Raw genomic sequence first — 19,520 nt, 5'->3', positions numbered from 1 at the left:
CTCTCAAGTGCTGGGATTAAAGGTGTGCATCACCACCGCCCTGCTCTGGTTTTTAGGTTTTTGTTTGTTTGTTTGTTTGTTTGTTTGCAATTTATTCTCAAATATGTTTTTGGGGGGTAGAGTTAAAAGAGATTTCAAATTGAGTAAGCAAATGTAAAGTTAAGACTCTAGAGCCAGGTGGTGGTGGCACACGCCTTTAATCCCAGCACTTGGGAGTCAGAGGTAGGCAGATCTCTGTGAGTTCGAGGCCAGCTTGGTCTACAAGAGCTAGTTCCAGGACAGGCTCTAAAAAAGCTACAGTGAAACCCTGTCTCAAAAAAAAGACTCTAGGAATGTGAATTGATGGTATTTAGAAACTGCTACCTCCAAAGATGAGAGCTGTACCTTTAATATGCTGCTTACTTCATAGTAGCTAGAATGTCGTAAGTGGCCTGCCACAGTCCACAAAGCACTGAGTTTACAGGCCCCAGGGACTATACCTGCTTAAGAAATTGCAAGAGGAAGGGACCTTCTTCAGATAACCTTGTCTGAAAACAAAAAAACTCTCAATTGTCAAGGATAAATTGTCATTAACCAAGTAAAATCAGCAACCACAACAAAAAATACAAACCTCTCTTATCATAGAAGTGAAAGCTTTAATCAAACATTTATGATCATGTGTAAATCCAGGTTAAGATAGATGGATATAAAACCAGAAGATAGCTGGGGAATTGTATGAGGAGAGGAAGAGTTCTAAAGTGATAGAAGAGGGGGAGACAAAAGAATGAGAGTGATAAAGCAGGCACATAAACAGCGCCTTACCAGTAAGGGACTTCCAGTACACCTGGGTGGCTATACCAGGTGTATCTGCTTACAGTGCACAGAACAAAAGGTGTGTGTGTGTGTGTGTGTGTGTGTGTGTGTGTGTGTGTGCTACTGCAGGAAGCAGCGAGAGGTTTGAAACTGGAAAGGGGCAACTGAGTGGACCTGGCCAACGGGAACACTGGTTCCTTAGAATCCCAGAAGTGTAGTTAAAGTCAGGACTCTGACAGTGTGGTGAAGTCAATACCTCCATTTAAAAGATAAATCCCCTGTCCAAAGAGACGTGTAGTATGGAAGCAGCTTCAAGTAGGTAATGGGAAATAGTTTGATTTAACGGAAATTGTTGGACTAGATGTCCAAACATCAGGGAGGAGTTGCTCCAGACACCACTCACACAGCCACAATTGATGCAAAAGCAAGAGGATTTTTTTTATTCTGTCATGACTGGGCCCTTCAGGTTCGGGATATGAAGGTCAACTGATAGCTGTTACAGTTCATCTTTTAAAGCAAAACGCCACAGACACAAGGGGGGCTGTAGGTTGTTTTCCAACTCATTGGATTGGCTTATTCAAAGGGTTACTAATAGTAACTGGTCTATTCCAGGGCAGGAGAATAGCTGCGTGATCGGGTGAGATAGGGGGAGCATCTACGGCCTTCCTGACCTTGGTCCAGTGACTCAATCAATACATCAGGAACTGAGTCAACATCTGTGGGTTGTATTTGCCTCAATTCCCAGAATGGAGTTATGTTTGAAGATTATTCACAAGGATACAGGGGGATGAGCAGTCCAGCATGTGTGTGTGGGCGACTGTCCAGTTTTCAAATGTTAAGAGGCTGCAGAAAATGTCTTTAGAGCTGAGAGGCCTCAGAAATGCATCTAGAGTCTTTTAAAATGAGCCTTTTAAGGAAATTTGCCCCCAGGAAAGATGGCCTTTATTGGCTGATCCAACTACCTACCATTCTGGGTCACAGTCAACAGTTACAAGTAACCAATAATGACACGAAAATGTGTAAAATGGTTCTCATTGATCCTGATGTTAACCCAGAGGCAATTCACCTCCTTTCATGCCTGAAGACAGTGGCTCAGAAATTCAGGGGTGTGATGGTAAGACTCGGAGCTATATATACACCCAGTTGCTATCTCCTCAACTTTGGTATTAGAAGATGCTCAAATATAACACAAAGATGAGAACAACTCCAAAAAGAGACAAAGCCAGATTAAATACAGAAAGTATTCAGTGGAAAGAAATGGCAAGCTATCAGCCAAGGAGTTAAAAGAAAAAAATCAATTGGGGATGGGGTGGGTAGAACCAGGTCGGTTGAGTACGCAGTCACAAACCTGTAATTCTCAGTACAACTCAGGCTGAGGCACAGTGATTGATCTTTTGAAGTTACCTAGAGCTACAGCAAGGCCATGTTTGTGTCTGTGGGGGGGCTGTTAGTTTAAAATCCCTTGATTCTCAAGGAAAACACCAAGTGGTGGGAGTTAGTAGGTGATACCAATGCAGGAGGAGGGCCAGGAGGACCTGTGCCGCCCAGATTGGGAGGCCAAGGAATTTTCTTCTAAGAATAGGCTAAGGTCACAAAGCTCATAGAGGAAAAGCCAGAGAAACATGGATTCCTTTCACCAAGCTTGGCAGCTTAGTCAATGACATAAGAATCAAGTCCCTGGGGGCTGGAGAGATGGCTCAACTGTTAAGGGCTAGGCTCACAACCAAGAAAAAAAATCAAGTCCAAGTCCCTGGATGAGCTCTAGGTATTCTCCCCACACACTGAAGAGTCTGAGGTTATTGACTTTTTCCTGGAAGCAGCCCCTAAGGATGAGGGTCTGAAGACCAGTCATGCCAGTGCAGAGGCAGACTCAGGTTAACCAGCAGAGCAGGTTCAAGGTTTTTGTTAACATTGAGCACTACAATGGTCATGTTTGTCTTGGTGTTAACTGACCCAAGAAGGTAGCCATTGCTATCCAAGGGGACATTGTCTTATCCAAACTTCCCATTGTCCTTGTGTGGCAAGGCTACTGAGGAAACAAGATTATCAAGTTGTGATGGTTTGAATGAAAATGGCTTCCATAGGCTCAAAGAGAGTGGCACTATTGGGAGGTGTGTCCTTGTTGGAGGAAGTATGCCACTGGGGGCAAGCTTTGAGGTTTCAAAAGTTCAAGACAAACCTAGTGGCTCTCTCTCTCTTTCTGCTGCTTGCCTAACCAGATGTAGTATTCCCAGTTAAATCTACAGCACCATGTCTGCCTGTGTGCCACCATGCTTCCCACAACTGTTGGGTGGAGGTCGCTTGTTTGGTTCATGGACGCCCAGCTAGCTTAACCCTGAAATAATCACACAGAAACTGTATTAATTAAATCACTGCTTGACCCATTAGCTCTAGCTTTTTATTGGCAAACTCTTACATTAATTTAACCCATTTCTATTAATCTGTATATCGCCATGTGGCAGTGGCTTACCGGGAAAGATTCAGCATGTCTGACTCTGGAGGCTCCATGGCATCTCTCTCTGTTCTTCTTTATCCCAGCTTCCATCTTCTCTGCCTACCTAAGTTCTGCCCTATCAACAGGTCAAGGCAGTTTCTTTATTCATTAACGGTAATCACCGCACACAGAGGGGACTCCCACATCACACAACAACAATAATGAACTAAACTTCTGAGCTGTAAGCCAGCCCCAATTAAATGTTTTTTTATAGGAGTTGCCATGGTCATGGTGTCTCTTCAAGTAATAAAACCCTAAGACAGAAGCCTCACACTGTTCCATATAGGTGACAGGCTGTAGTGGCTTTGTGTTGGTGCATCTCATTTCTGTCCCTAGATGAACTGGCATCATCTCTGCTCCTGTGCCCAAGAATCTGTTGATGATGGCAGGTATTAATGATTTCCAGATGTCAGCCAGGGGCTTCATTACCACCCTAGACAACTTCACCAAGGCCACCTCCAAGACCTACAATAATCTGACCGTCTGACCTCAACCATGTTCATCAAATCTCCCATCAGGAACTCTTCAATCATTAGATTCTCTGTGCAGAGGACCCAGGTTTTATTTGGGGTTACTACATAGGGTAATAATATAAGAAAAAGTTAATTAAGCCTATTTAAAGAATAAAAACACTCAGAGTTCTCAAAAGCACTTCCCATTATCTGTATGGCAGGAGTAGTACCCTCTGTAGCTGAATAAACCATTTAACGGGTATTCTAAATGTAATGGCAAGGGTCACTAAGTACAACTGCAACCAAGAAAATAGGCATCTACCCCCACACACACACATTTGAACCAGAACAGACTGTTACCCATGACCATGACATTGGGCTCATCTATTGCCCCAACACAGATGAAAGCCAGGAGCCAGAGCTCAATGACAAATCTAATGCTTGCTTCCTTCCTATTGCTGAAGACAATCCACAGATATCACCACCTCTCTGCTATCCCCATGAGTCTACTCATAACAGCTTCAGCACTTTGGCCCTAGTTGAAAAGTATTCATCTTTTGATCTCGCTATGAAGAAAAATCTTGTTAAAGGCAAGAAGTGAAGAAAATAATTCTAGAAAAATTCAGTGTGGAGAGAGGACTGAATCTATGGAAGAACTATGGCAGAAGTGCTGACGAAACATGAGTCAGAGAAACGCTCAAGTGAATCATACGAAGGAAGTGACCTCCACAAGACTGTGGAGAAACAGGGCACAGGCAGGAGAAAATGAGTGGAGTGACTGAGACTAACAAAGAACTGGACATGAAAAATCAACAAACTGACAAGCAAAAATAACATGTGTAAAAATATGTGTTCTACCTGAGAAAGCCTAGCTTCTGCTGCTTTCCTCAGATCCCTCAAACCTCCTTCGATCCTTCCAGATGCGCATTTCAGAGTTAAAACAGCAAGAGAGTTCCAATGGCGCTCATCTTCTCAATGATCAGTAGAAAATTCCAGCAGTCTTGATTGTTATCATTGGTCTCTTTAGGGAGCCCTAGGATAATGGGAAGACTAGCATTATGATTTGGGTTGATGAATACATGAATAAACTTCAAATGTGCAAAAACAGAGACAAATCTTGCATGTTTCTTCTCATGGAGAATCTAGATACACAAGTATGAGTATGTGTGTGTGTGTGTGTATAGCATGAAGGCAGAAAGGAGACTATGGAAATAGGGTAAACAAGGGACAGTAATTGGATCAAATATGAGCAAACCACAATGTGTGTATATATGAAAAGATGCCACAAAGAGACATCATTTTACACGTTAACTAAAAAGTTCATCAAAAAAATTTAATTTAGCCAGGTGTGATGGCACACGCCTTTAATTCCAGCACTTGGGAGGTGGAGACAAGGTGGATCTCTGTGAGTTCAAAGGCAGCCTGATCTGCATAGTGAACTCTAGGACAGTCAGAGCTATGTGGAGAAACCATGTCTCAAAAAATTAATTATTGTATATCTGTGTTTGATGTGTCGGTATGAGTACATGAATGTGGTGATCGGAAGACAACTTTTGAGAGTCTGCCCCCACACCATGCATGCATGCACGCACGCACACACCTTTTTAAGTTATCAGACTTGCAGGGCAGACGCTTTACCAACAGGCCAGGTTGCCTGTCCAATAAGTGTTTGTGTGTGTGGTGGGGAAAGGTCAGAGGTAGCCATTGAATATCTTCCTCTATCTTTTTCCACTTCATTTTTTTCTTGTTTTTTTTCCTAGACAGTTTCTTGTAGCTTTGGCTGTCCAGGCTGGCCTCAAACTCACAGAACTCTTCCTGTCTCTTCCTCCCAAGTGCTGGGATCAGAGGCGTGCACCACCACCGCCTGGTCTCCATTTCATTTTTTTAAAAAACCAGTCTCTCACCAAACCTGGAGCTCACCAATTGGCTAGACTTGCTAGCCAGCAGCTCTTGAATCCCCCTGTCTTTACTTCATTAGTGGCTGGGCTACCAATGTGTACTGTCACATCCGGCTCTTTATAAGGATGCAGGGGGTCAGGGGAGGGGGCATATCCCCATTCCAAATAGTAATAATAACAATTTATGATGACAGCATTTAAGATTCCAGATCATGCTTAGTTGAAACATTTGCTTTACTTTTCTGTGATGTCCTTATGTATACAGTGAATTTTAATAGGTTGCTTTCTCTAATCTAATGCCCATTTATTTTATCAGTTCAATTATGCACACTAACAAGATAGTGGGAAAATTTTCCCTTCTATTAAGGATAAAGGATATACAGGGGTGCTTTTGTTTGTGAAACTTTTTAGAATATAAAGCATTTTATAAACACATACTTGGAGCCAAAAAGATAGCCTAATAACCTGTGCATAAAAAATAGATAGTAAGATGTAAAAAGAAATACACATTTGGCAGAAAGTTTATTAAACATACATAAGAAAATAAAGAAATTTTATTGCACATACAAATATATGAACTTATTTTACAGATATTTTTAGTGTACTAGTGTACAAACCACAGTGTATGCATGGAGATCAGAAGTCAATGTGTAGCAGGCAGTTGATTCCTTCTAACCACCATGTGCATCCTGGGGCTCGAACTCAGATCATCCAGCTTGACTTCTTCACTGTTGTACTATCTCACCAGGCTCTAACATAGTAAATTTAGAATTAGCATTATCTTCTAAATTTTGCAAGTTTTATCAAATGAACCATGTTTTTTGTTTTGTTTTGTTTTGTTTTGTTTTTTGTTTTTCGAGACAGGGTTTCTCTGTAGCTTTGGAGCCTGTCCTGGAACTAGCTCTTGTAGACCAGGCTGGCCTCGAACTCACAGAGATCCGCCTGCCTCTGCCTCCCGAGTGCTGGGATTAAAGGCGTGCGCCACCACCGCCCGGCTCAAATGAACCATGTTTATTGGTGCTAATAAACTGAGGAATAGGCTGTATTTAAAATATGTCTGAAGAAAAATTAAAATACTTATTATTGTTTCCCACCAGCTGTACCTAATCTTTTTATAGAGCAATGAATTTTCATATAAGACAAAACATTTCAGGGTATTATCTAGTTTTAGATTAGACCTGTAACTAATTTCTTAATGTCTGAACCTAAAGTTCTAAAGCTACTAAATGGAAAATTATTCAGCATCTTCAATAACTTGGGCTCATTTAAAAACATTATGCTGTTTCAAAAAGAGTACAAGAGTGATTACCCTTCCATATCTTCATATTTCATTGTGATGAAAAAACTAAATGTATACCAAGTAAAATAAAAATGATGTGGTAAATTTTCATGTACCAGTCTTCTCCCTGGAAAAATTTTGAAATCATTATTATTGAAAGAGACGGTTCAATGATTAAGAACACTGGCTGCTCTTCTGGGTTCAATTCCCAGCACCCACATGGCAGCTCACAACTGTTTGTAACTCTAGTTCCAGGGCATCTGACACTTCATACAGATATACATGCTGGCAAAACACTAAATAAATAAATAAATAAATAAATAAATAAATAAATAAATAAATAAATCTTTTTAAAAATATCATTATTACTGTGCAGTTTGTATTTGACAAGAAACACTGTTTTTTAAATGTATTCTTCTCTATATAATCTGTTGTAGAGATATTCTCCCCAACTTTGAGCTTCATCTACATTTTAGGTGCGATCATTCTTTATGAGTGTTTTGACAACAGGTCCTCTGCAATGTAGGATGCTGAACAACGTCTCTAGGCTCAGTTCATATATACCTCTCTCTCTCTCTCTCTCTCTCTCTCTCTCTCTCTCTCTCTCTCTCTCTCTCTCTCTCTCTCTCTCGCACACGCACACACACACCAGTGTCATCTGGAGGGCAAACTGTCCCCTTCTGCTACATTATAGTTTACCTTGCCACACATCATGGTGATGCCTGCTGCCAAACTCTTAAGTGTGTGCAATATACATATTACCCAGTATGCCACAAGTGTAATACGACCTGAGTACAGGGATGTCCTTTGGAGCTTTGGTTTTCCCCTTTCATGGAGCCAGCAGAACTATTTTTATATATAATGATGACTCCCTTAGGAATTGCTCAGAGCTAATTGGCTTTGTGCCCTATAAGATGCAAAGCTATCATATCTTTTGTATCCTTGTTATCTTGCTTTCTCTTTGCCATCAACATCTGGCTGTTGTCTCAGCAGATGAGAGTATTGTTCCCTGGTGATCTCAGCAATTCATGGGTGCCAACAAGGGAATGAGGGACTGCAAGCTGTGAAAAAGGCTAGGATTGGAGGCTTACTTTGTTGACAATCTCATGTGTCTGGAGTGGTAGGTAGAATTTAGGTAATTTTAATATCAAGCAGCCTTGATAACATATGAGAGTTTAGGAGACAGAACCAAAGAATATGCACATAAAAGCAAACGAAAGAATAAGTGAGCCGGGTGGTGGTGGCGCATGCCTTTAATCCCAGCACTTGGGAGGTAGAGGCAGGTGGATCTCTGTTAGTTCGAGGCCAGCCTGTTCTACAAGAGCTAGTTACAGTACAGGCTCCTGTTGACCAAGGTTTCTGTCCTACCTGGTTCCCGCAGTCGTTAAGTCCCAAAGAGTCACACAGAGGTCTACATTAGTTATAAACTGATTGGCCTAGTATCTCAGGCTTCTTATTAACTCTTATAACTTATATTAGAACATAATTCTTGTCTGTGTTAGCCACTTGGCTTGGTACTTTTTTCAGCAAAGCAGTCACATCTTGTGTCCTCTGCATCTGGGTCACGACTACAGACTGAAACTTCCCTCTTCCCAGAGTCCTAGTTGTCCTGCCTCTACTTCCTGCCTGGTCACGCCACGTATACTTCCTGCCTGGCTACTGACCAATCAGTGTTTTATTAAAAATAATACAAGTGACAGGATAAAAGACCATTGTCCCACAGCACTTCCCCCCGCCCCTTTTTTTTTAAAAAAAATACAAGAACTCTGAATCTAATATCCTTTGTTTAACTTTTCTCCTGACCATTATCCATAACAACTTGTAACCAACATTCTAAACAAAAAAATCCATAGTCTACTTTTTGGGAATGTGGGTGTAGTTTTCCAGATTATATCCTGCTGATTGGGGACACTGATAATCTTACAGCAACCTAAAGAAAATATAGAATTATGGTCAAGTCCTCACTGGAAAATTCTGTGAGGCTTAATCATCTCAAGCAGCAGTCTTGAATCTGCTCTGGATGTAGAACTCAGACATCTGGGTCGTCTGCTCCTATCAGAGATTTCTCAGGGGGTCTTCCTTGATCAAACCTGATTTTTCTTAACCTCGAATGAATCCACAGCCTCTCATTTCCAGTGGAAACAAAAAGCAAAATCTCTTCTCCAAAGTAACATACCTTTTGTCTTCAATTTTTGTGGCGGCCGCACTTACATTTCGCCATTACAAGATGGCGCCGAGGGCTAAAGTAAACAAGTATGTGGCGCGAACTTTTCGCGCCACATCTGCCTAGCAACAGGTTTCCACCAATCCTTTTCTGCCACGTCACCTAATCAGTAGACACGCCCCGTCCTCCTGTATATAAGCCACCACCCAGCCCGGCTCGGGGGGCCCCCTGCTTCCAGCTCTCCCTCAACCAAGCAGCGCTTCAATAAAGTGTGATCAGAGAAGAATCCTGTGTCGGTGGTGATCTTTCCCCGCTGGTCGGGGCTCGCTCGCCGCAAATTTTGAAGTCAAGGTATTTTCAAAATACCTATCATGGATTGATTCACCTGTATTTATAAACAAATATCTTTTAGCAGTTGTTGCTCTTCCTCAGCATTCAAACACTTCAAAGAGAACATAATAACATACAATATCCAGACTCTCTGTGCTTTCCATCTTTACGTGGCTTTATTTTAACCTCTATTTATTTTTACTTTTAATTTGCCTGGCTCTGCCCCCCAAGTGCTGGGATTAAAGGCGTGCATTACCACACCTTGAATTCACAGAGCTCTGCCTGCCTCTGTCTTCCTAGTGTTGGGATTAAAGGTGTGGGCTATCACTTGAACTCACAGATGTCTGCCTGCCTCTGTCTCCCAAGTGTTGGGATTAAAGGTATGTGCCACCACACCCAACCACTCTCTTTCTTTCTTTTTATTTTAAGGACTTTATCCTTTTTTTCTTTTTCTTTTCTCTCCCAAGTCTACATATATTTTTAACACACTATAAACTGTTTAGAGGTTTTCTTCATCTTTGAATCTCTCTTTACTGTATATCTCTTTTTTTCTGACCATATGAGTCTTTAATTTGCTAAGCAATATTGCTAGGATTAAAGCCGTGGCCTTCACGGCTAGATCCACCCCATTTTTATTTTTTAGCTTTCTGAGAATCTAGCTTTATGGTGGAGGTACTGGCCAGAGCCATGTTTATTGCCACAATTGTATGGCATTTCAAGGTTGTGCCACCACCAAGAAGTATGCTGTAGGCTATTCATAAACACAATTTAAGTGTTTTGTGGCAGAGCCTCTTAAAAGAGCTGCAAGGTTTTGCAGTTAAAGCTGAATCAGGAAGCCTCTCCTAAATGGGAGCACTTGCATCTAGCAAGCAGAACCCACCTGAGAAAATGCTGCAATCAATAAGTCATGCTTAACTCTATTCTTTTCTGTCTAAAATTGCTTCCCAAACTCTCTCAAGCTTTATATGGATGCAGTTGTCCACACATTGAGCACCATTCTGTTGACTGAGGTTTCTGTCCTGCCTGGTTCCCACAGTGGTTAAGTCCCAAAGAAATCACACAGAGGTCTACATTAATTATAAACTGATTGGCCTAGTATCTCAGGCTTCCTATTAACTCTTATAACTTATATTAGCCCATAATTCTTGTCTGTGTTAGCCACTTGGCTTGGTACCTTTCTCAGCAAGGCAGTCACATCTTGTGTCCTCTGCATCTGGGTCACGACTACAGACTGAAACTTCCCTCTTCCCAGAATTCTAGTTGTCCTACCTCTACTTCCTGCCTGGTCACCCCACCTATACTTCCTGCTTGACTACTGGCCAATCAGCATTTTATTAAAAATAATACAAGTGACAGGATAAAAGACCATTGTCCCACAGCAGGCTCCAAAGCAGCACAGAGAAACCCTGTCTCAAAAAAACCAAAATAGAAAGAAAGAAAGAAAGAAAGAAAGAAAGAAAGAAAGAAAGAAAGAAAGAAAGAAAGGAGGGAGGGAGGGAGGGAGGGAGGGAGGGAGGGAGGGAGGGAGGGAGGGAGGGAGGGAGGGAAGGAAGGAAGGAAGGAAGGAAGGAAGGAAGGAAGGAAGGAAGGAAGGAAGGGGAGTACAGAAGCTTTCATAACATCTAAAATGGTAAAGTTCCTTAACACACGCTACCTGATAACTTCTGTATTTTAGGCTATACTTGTTTATGCCAGGTCATTCTCCTTAGCTCCATCCTATCCAGGCTAATTCTTTGGTATGAAAATTACCTTTTCATTGTCTGTTAGTAGTAAAATCTTCAGTTCAGAACTAGACTCCCACAGGGGAAGCAGAGAGGAAAGAAACAGCAGGGCAGAGGTTGGTCCAGAATCCTAAGAGAGAAAGTTGTCAACATCAGCAGGATCAAAACAACAGTTTGATAACTATGACCTTACTACATATCTGATAGGTATTATCAGGGCCCAGATTATAACTATTGTCTTCTATCAGTTTTTCATTGTTTTCCCTTCAATTTAAATTTCCTCTTCTCTCTCACAACTCAAGTAATAGAGCCCACCTTCTTATCTGTATATTGCCCAGAAGGAAGGTTGTTTGTTTAGGTTTTCTTGGCTTTTGTTTCAGTCTGACTTTTGGTGATGGTATACATGCAACTCAAGATCCCACACATGTTGAACAAGCAGGTGTTCCTTTGTTGAGCTCCACCCCCAACCTTAATACCTGAATATGAACTTAGGTTTCATTACTTAGCATCATAAATTTGAGGACATAAGTTATTCTCTATGATTCTGTTTCTTTCTTTAACAAGTAAAACTAACAGTAGCTTGGGACTAGAAGGAGCCAAATGACTCACACTCCTTGTCTTAGTCACTGTCCTATTGCTGTGAAGTCACATTCCACTCCTTGGCCCCCAGGAACTTGGACCCATATCATAATGCAAAATGCTTTTGGTCCAACTCGTTAAGTTCCTATAGTCTGTCACAGTCTCAATAATGTTGCAAAGTCCAAAGACTCTTCGGGTTTCATGCAATCTCTTAACTGTAACCCCATGTAAAATCAAAATAAAAAAGAGACCACATGCATCCAACATATAATGGCATAGCATATACATTACTATTCCAAAACGAAGAAAAGGAAGCATAGTGAGGAAACACTGGGCCAAAGCAAGACTGAAAACCAGCTGGGCAAACTCTAAACTCTGCATCTCCGTGTCTGATGTCAAAACACTCATCAGATCTTCACCTCCTTTCAGCTTTGTTGACTGCAACATAGTTCTTTTGGGCTGTTTCCACTCCCTGTTAGCAGTTTTCCTTGGCAGGTAGCCCATGGCTCTGGTATCTCTAACACAAATCAGGCTTCACCTGCACAGCTTCACATAATGACCTCTCTAGGCCACCATACAGGGTCACCTCTGATATATTCCTGGCCTTAGATGCTTTCCTTAGTAGTGGAGAGATTTCATAACCCTTTTCTTCTATCCTTGACAGAACCACATGGCCAAAATTGCCACATTCTGATGCATCCAGGGGCTAGAACTTGGTACAATTATTCAGTTATATTTGTATAAGTTTTCTGTTGTTAATGGCTTTCTTCACTGCTTATATGTTTCTTTGATTCATTTTCATGAGTTAGAAGCTTAGCTATGTGAGGTCCTGCCCTGAAGTCACTACTCCCTTTATTTCATTTAGCAACATTCTTTAAAAAAACAAAAACAAAAACAAAAAACACCTGTTTCTCTCCTTGAGCACTGGACTTAGCTCCGTTACACTTCCTGATGTCTCTTTTCTCCTCAAACTGCATATTTTGTGTTTCTTTGTCCAACTTGCTTCTTTTCATTGTAGATCTGCATAAGTGACTACTGACAACTACATAACATAGTCAATATTAACTAGGCTATCTTGATATCTCTTCTGTCAATGCCATTAATTCAAACTATTGATGAGGTTTGACCATACACTGTTCACTGGATGAATGTGGAAGACATGGGGACTTTGTACTAGGGAAGCAGTTAAAACACTACAAGCAAGTCTTAGTGGCCATGCTACTAAGAGCTTGGAAGACAATAGTGCTGAGAACAATGTGAATTAGATCCAGCTCAAGAACTTGCACAGAGGAATGATATTAACAACTTTATCTTGAAACCATTCTTAAAATATTTTGGCAAAACATGTGGCTGTTTTTGTGCTCCTTTTCCTAAAAATCTGCCTAAGGCTAAAGCGAAGAGTTTTGGATTAACAGTACATGGAGCTTTATTGCATGGATAGATCCTACTGTAAACTAGTTTTCATGTATGTAAACACTGAGTCAAAGATTCAAACACAAGCAGTTTATTAAAGAAGTGTACCCAGAATATACAAGTAAAGGACTGAGAGGACGAGAAGGGCTAAGGAAGGATTTTTAAAAAGTGCCTACCTCTTCCTGATCTCATAAATAAGATTCAGAATATAGGGTTTTCTGCCTGTCACAGTACTGCATACCTGTAATCCCTATGTGGAAGGCTGAGGCAGGAGGATTTTTTTGCTTTCTTTTTGTTATTTATTATGTATACAGTTAGCCAGAAGAGGGCACCAGACCTCATTACAGATGGTTGTGAGCCACTGTGTGGTTGCTGGGAATTGAACTCAGGACCTTTGGAAGGAGCAGACAATGCTCTTAAATTCTGAGCCATCTCTCCAGCCCAAGGAGGATTTTGAGTTTAATAACAATCTGGTTAAGATAGTGAAACCTTGCTTTAAAAGGGGAAACAAAAATAGTCAATACAAAGAAGAAAAATGTGGGTTATATGGGAGGGCATAAGGGGAGAAAAGGAAAGAAGAAACGATGGAATTATAGTATATCTTTAAAAATTGGTTTTAAAAACTAAAATTTAAATTTAAGTCTATTTATATATTTTTTAAAAGTCAGCAAAGAAGGAAAATGGAAACATTAAACAAATAATAGAAGAAGCATATAGGATTTAAAACCTAAATATAACAGTAACTTCTTTTTTCTGTTTTTTCGAGACAGGGTTTCTCTGTGCATCTCTGGCTGTCCTGGAACTAACTCTGTAGACCAGGATGGCCTCGAACTCACAGAGATCTGCCTGCCTCTGTTTCCCCGAGTGCTGAGATTAAAGGTGTGCACCCCGACTGCCCAGCTAACCTTTATTTCTTAAAATATAAATATACTAAATATTCCAGTTTTTTTAAAAAGAGTATTGTCTTGACTTAAAGAATTCTGGCTATTTTTAAGAGACAGTACTAAAGCACAGGGGCAAAAAAGTTTGCAAACTTTGGAAATACATGGGAAAAGACACAAGTCAAATACTATGATCTGTTTTGTTTTCTAGGGGCTAGAAGGTAGCTCAGGGGTAGAGTATTTACCTAACATGTGTTAAGTCCTAGTTTCAATCCCCAGCACAACACACACACACACACACACACACACACAGAGAGAGAGAGAGAGAGAGAGAGAGAGAGAGAGAGAGAGAGAGAGAGAGAGAGAGAGAATTTGAAGAGAACATAACTGGAAAATTTAGGATTTATTTAACTTTATTTTATGTGCATTAGTGTGAAGGTGTCAGATCCCCTGGAACTGGATTTACAGACAGTTGTGAGGTGCCATGTGGGTGCTGGGAATTGAACCCAGGTCCTCTGGAAGAGCAGGCAGTGCTCTTAACTACTGAGCCATCTCTCTGTCCAATAACTGGAAGATTTAAAGAGACTTAAGGAGGAACTTCCCTTCCCCCTCCTCCCCAACAACCAGGGAGCCCATCAGCCATGGATCTGGCCTGTGTTGTAGCTTCCAGCACCCGGGGCTTGAGAACCACGGAACAGCAGCCCGCAGGCATCATCCATTCTTCCTGTAGTGGCACTGGGCAATACTGCTACTCCAGTTGCTGCAGAGACAAACCTACATCTTTCTGTCTCACAGGTACGGGTACTAACTCTGTTTTATGGGCATCGTTGTAGCCACTGATTTCAAATTCCAGATCCAAGAGGCAATCCTGGAATGGTTTTGGCTGGTTCCTATAGAGATAACATTCTGGGAAATCCTTTCAGAACTGGCCCTGTCTGCCCAGGCCAATTGACCAGTTGACACCTGGTTGAACAGCTCAGATCATGACTGCCAAAGAAAGGAGAGCAGTTAGGGAACAGGTGGAAGGGGATCAGAAAGCAATGAGAGAAATGCTTCTAAGGCACAGAACAGAACCAGCCAAGATTTAAGGAACAGCTGGGATGACTGCTGACGCACTGCATGAAGGTGCCAGGGCTTGTCCTGAACACACCCTTGCTGGCCAAAGCACCGGAAAGACCTGGCATCTAACATCTTTTTTTTCTTCTTTTCCTGCTGCCACCCATGTATTCAAGTGGCAAAAACTAAAGTTTCTTCTACTACCATTTCCATTGTTTTCAACGGTACCAGGGATGCCCACACTGGACTGTGGAAAGGCAAAGGCAGACAGGTCAGGGGAGTTACTTGACACCAGAGAAAGAAGTCCTCAGGTTTAATGATGGGAGATTTGGCTTTCCTGAGGATGTTTACACCAGTCCACCAGTAACAAATCAACTGAAAAGAAAATTGCCAGAAAGCTTTTCTTCTGAAACAAAGCTCAGGCTGGCCCTATGGATCAGCAGGCAAAAGTGCCTACCTCCAAGCCTAACAAAGTAGAATTCCATCCCAGGATCCCATAGTGGAAGCAGAGAATCAACCCCTGCAAGTTGTCCTCTGACCTCTGATCTCTGACCTCCACACACCTGCCAGGGCATATGGACCCACACCCACACAAATAAATAAATAATGTAAATCAGTTGACCAAAATAAACCAAAACTGCTGCAGTTGTATTCAGGGGCCACTGTGGCCTTCATAAATGGAATAACCCCAAAGATGTTCAAGAACTCCATAAGCAAACAGAGAAGGAAAGAGGCATCGTTGGCAGGGAACTGATTGTTCCATTTGTTTGTTATAGGAGGCAGGCAGGGCTGCCATCCCCTTTGAAGGCAATGAAGAATTAAGATAATCACTGTGATCTATGAAGATATGCACCATGGGTTCAGGATATTTTTGTTGTCACCTATGGGCAGATTCTATCCTGGCAGAATCCTGACAATCCTGGAGTGACAATCGTAAAGCATGCCAGGATGTTTTTCAAAATTTAAGCCATTTGCCTACTTTCAGATCACCTGCTATTCAGAGTCCTGTCACATCAGATCCAATGACTGTCACAGACATTTATTTAGCTGACAGTGAAAAGGCAGTCTGGCTCCCAGGTCCACTCCCTACACTCCCAAGGTCCAGATGGTAGCCAACGTGGGTGATCAACACAGCACAGATTGGTCTTCTCAGTTCAGCATGGTGGCAGGGGCCAGCAGAGAGAATGGCATGGAGATTCCCATGCACAAGAACCCAGAATGGCATAAGGCCCACCAGGCCCTGGCCAGCATCAGCAAAGCAGAGGCTGCCAGCAGCTCCAAAGCCAATAGCAGTGGGCCTGTGGCCAGGGCTCTCAGGCAGAAGCCTCAGCTTTGCACAGCAGCAACAGTGCTACCGATGGTAGCAGCAATACAACTATGCCTAGCCTTACAGCTGCTGCTGTCCCATGAGCATATACCAGAGCCACAGCTCCCCCTCCCAGTATGGGATGGCCAGCTTCTGGCACTCAGCTAGAGCCCAGCAGCTATCAGCTCCCCAGCACCAAGAGACTCTGAGCTGACCTCCAGGCCCCCAACATGGATGAGAGTATGGCCTACCAGGCTTTCCCTCAGCAGCTACCTGCAGCCCAGTCCCCTCAGCCTTTGAACCTTCAGCATAGGGACACATTATCTAAGCAATGGCTCTCCACCTGGAACAGCCCCAGCCACTCAGCACAGGCAGACAGGGGCACCTACAGGGCATGCATATGGACACGCAGCTGCAGAAAGCCTGCCAAGTCCAAGAAAGGTCAGCAGCTGTGGGCCCTCATAAAACCAGGCCCTGGGACTGGAGGTCTCACGTTTAACATCCAGAAGTGGCCCTTGGCTGTCACCAACCAGAACTTCAGCTCCAATGCAGAGGGTTAACACAGTAGTTTTGGCTCCCAGTCCAACTCAGAGAAAGCTCAGAACCACAATGGGCCTTCCAGCTGGGGTGGGCGGAGTAGACAACTGAATGCTGGGAAGAAGGGCAGAGTAGCAGATGCCATGGATCTTCTGACTGAGACAGACGCTGGTTAGAATCTTGCCGGTAAGCCACAGTCATGTGGCAATACACAGATTAATAGAAATGGGTTAAATTAAGATGTAAGAATTAATCAATAAGAAGTTAGAGCTAATGGGCCAGGCAATGTTTAAGTGAATACAGTTTCTGTGTGGTTATTTTGGGTATAAGCTAGCTGGGTGGCTGGGTCAAACAAAGCCCCTCCCCCAGTTTCCCACCAGGGATCTGTGCAGAGATTTTTCTATGCTTTTTTTCTCTCAGAGGGGATAATTGGGAGTATGGGGGGGGGCTCTAGGTTCTGTGTCTACCTCTCACCTCTACTAAAGCTGTCTCAGTGTTTTTTCTCTCCCTTTCAAGCTTGTACTCCAGCACCTGACCCTGCATGCTGGCCCATCCCATGTTGGGGAGCCAGCAGAAAGAAGACAGACCATCCAGCCTGCACCCGCCTGCAGCCAGGCAGCAGCCAGCCGCACTGACCAATTGTTTAAGGAGCATCTGTAAAGAAATCCCCCAAAGACTGCTCCGATACTTTCAGTCCTCTACTTGCCATTATATGTTTAAATACTGAGTAAAACTTTCTTTTCTGCTTTGAGTCAGTGAGCCCCATGGTTGCAGAGATTACTTACACTTAACCAGTCAGTCTTTACCGGCGGGACCGCAAATCCCTGGTAAGATCTGATGCTAGGTTCTGTAAAGAAAAGAAAGGAGGGAAAAGATTACCTGTCCTTCAAGTCCCTGTTTGGGCGCCACCTGCCGTGGATGGACTCTCTTGGAGATCGAAGACCGAGGGAGAACAGGGGTGAAGGCTAAAGAGAACCCGGGATTTGGCAAATGACATACAGACACAACTCTAATGAGGTTTGAATCTGCTGCAAATTTACTAAAATTCAAGCATTACTTTTATGAGATTATAGAAGGAAGTTGGTAGACACAAAAGCTTACATGAAAAAAATGATTACAGGCAGTTGATTGTTTTCAGCATGTCTTGTGGTCAGGGCCAGGTGGGCAGAGCCTTTCTTTGAAATTCATCTCACACCATTAACCAACTGCTAACTTTCTCATGGCCCTAAATCATATCTGCCCTCAAGGTAACCCAAACACTATTCTTCAGGATTCCACCCCCAGGGCTTGCTCCAATATTGAATGGCTGGCTTCATATTGTCAAGAATAGCCTGCCTTTCTTTCCTATCTAAAATGCACCAGGGGTTTCTCATTCTGGCTAGCCTCTCCATAGATGGTAACTCACGTCACTCCATACGTTTTCCTTCATAATTTACCCATCTTCTACTATCATGAGCTCTTTTTATTCTAGGGTATCCATAAATTCCCCCAAAGAGCGAGCCGGAGTCTAAATCATAACATTAATGGCCTGAATCAAGGGAGAGGACTGACGCATCAGTTCCTCCATATTCAAGGAGCCATTGGGAATGTTTCCTGGTTCCTTGAACAGATTAAGTTTTTTGCAAGAGAAAAATAGGACAGAGAAAGAAAACAGGAGAGCCAACGCAAAGAACCATCACCAGGAACAAAGTGAACGAGGTCGTTGAGGCTGATCAGGCACCACAACTCAAGAAGTCTGCCAGGGAGCCGCTGGGGGCCAAGCTCCGGGAATCACGAGCCCCTCATTTTGAAACGGCCTCCACCTGAGAGGCATTTTGTCACACAGGCGGGACAGTTGTGGATGTGGCATAAAATGACATAAAATGAATGAGATAAAACAAATGAGAAGTTAGAGACCCTACTGGACAAACCAGGTCACAAAACCCAAGCACAACATTCCCAGCAGAGACAATAAAAGTGTAAAGGATATGGGCACTAACCAGGATCAGAACCCACAATTGGTTCTTGGAAGCCAAAGCAAGATTTAAAAACAGAAATTAAGATCCAAAGTGCAACAGGCCTGGGTGTACCAATAGAAAGGTGTCTCTAATGATTCCACCTAAAAGTGGAAAAGGAAAAGCTCACAGTGGAAGGAGAGGAGAAAAAACAGCAAGGAGGGAAAGGCTGAAAATCATCTACCTACTAATGAAGTAGTAACTGGAAGGGCATCATGCCACATGGCAAGCTACCTGGGCTTTTTGCTCAAGGGAGAAAAAGTTCCTCCATGGTATTTCTGAAGACAGATTCCTGGAGATGCAATGGGCATGCTTTACTGAGAACAAACATATTAGAAGATAACTAAAACGTATTTTCAGATTCCCCGGAATATGGAAATAAAATTCTAAATGGTACATTTGGATTCATATCTCAAAGTCTCACAAAGGTCTCAAGCAATGACCGAACTGTTGTTGTGCAAGAACTGCAAAGCATGTTCCCCGAAGAATTTGACACTATGTCAGCTGACAAAATGTGTCATTCTGAGAACATGCAGGTTCCTTTAAAAAAAAGATTTATACAGTGTTCTGCCTTCCTGTATACCTGCAGGCCAGAAGAGGGCACCAGATTTCATTATAGATGGT

The 19,520-nt window shown here is 42.6% G+C and overlaps 1 protein-coding gene and 1 long non-coding RNA gene across 2 annotated transcripts in view; both read right to left on the bottom strand.

Moving 5' to 3' along the window:
* Window positions 1-4,640, bottom strand: part of Thoc2 (THO complex 2) — a 118,575-nt gene extending 113,935 nt beyond the window's left edge. The window contains exon 1 of the mRNA XM_038316073.1: window positions 4,597-4,640. The gene's annotated coding sequence lies outside the window, so the exon portion shown is untranslated. The remainder of the gene's footprint in view (window positions 1-4,596) is intronic.
* A 1,616-nt stretch (window positions 4,641-6,256) lies between these two features.
* The window catches only part of LOC119804619, a 110,719-nt gene continuing 97,455 nt past the window's right edge, over window positions 6,257-19,520 (bottom strand). The window contains exons 3-5 of the long non-coding RNA XR_005283830.1: window positions 17,688-17,749; window positions 11,159-11,260; window positions 6,257-6,387 (exon numbers count right to left, since the gene is read on the bottom strand). This is a non-coding gene — a long non-coding RNA (uncharacterized LOC119804619). The remainder of the gene's footprint in view (window positions 6,388-11,158; window positions 11,261-17,687; window positions 17,750-19,520) is intronic.

This window comes from Arvicola amphibius, chromosome X (assembly GCF_903992535.2).
Source record: "Arvicola amphibius chromosome X, mArvAmp1.2, whole genome shotgun sequence".
Lineage (NCBI taxonomy): Eukaryota > Metazoa > Chordata > Mammalia > Rodentia > Cricetidae > Arvicola > Arvicola amphibius.
This window is presented reverse-complemented; position numbering and strand designations above follow the sequence as displayed.